This window comes from Eutrema salsugineum, unplaced genomic scaffold, assembly GCF_000478725.1.
Source record: "Eutrema salsugineum unplaced genomic scaffold, Eutsalg1_0 scaffold_4, whole genome shotgun sequence".
NCBI classification, from domain to species: Eukaryota; Viridiplantae; Streptophyta; class Magnoliopsida; order Brassicales; family Brassicaceae; genus Eutrema; species Eutrema salsugineum.
In genome coordinates, this window is record NW_006256686.1 from 13000838 (window position 1) to 13001246 (window position 409).

At 39.9% G+C, this 409-nt stretch overlaps 1 non-coding gene across 1 annotated transcript; it reads left to right on the forward strand.

Moving 5' to 3' along the window:
• On the forward strand, nt 1–107 carry LOC112084832. Its single transcript, XR_002898491.1, has one exon. It is a non-coding gene; the product is annotated as a small nucleolar RNA R71 (small nucleolar RNA).
• The last annotated feature ends 302 nt before the right edge of the window (nt 108–409 follow it).

The window sequence follows — 409 nt, forward strand, 5'->3', positions numbered from 1 at the left end:
AAACCATGATGAGGGCAATCTCTCTCATACTCTTTAAATCGCTCCCAAGCTTTATAGAATGATTCTATCTGGCCTTGTTGGAAACTGTTTATCTTGTTTCTCAGCTCGTTCGATCTTGACTTGGTGTAGAAGTGGTTCAGGAAAGCTGACTTGCATTCTTTGCATGAAGTAATTGAACCAGATGGCATAGATTTTAACCATCTAAAAGCTTTATCACTTAGAGAGAAAGGGAAAAGCTTACTCTTCACATAGTCTGCAGTGTCTGGAGTGGTTCTCACCATTCCACATATTTCTTCAAAAAGATCTATGTGGTCCATTGGATGCTCAGTTGAGATTCCATGGAATTAATTTTGCTTCACTAGAGAGACAATTTGAGGTTTTATCTCGTGATCTCCTCTTGCTGGGGCAG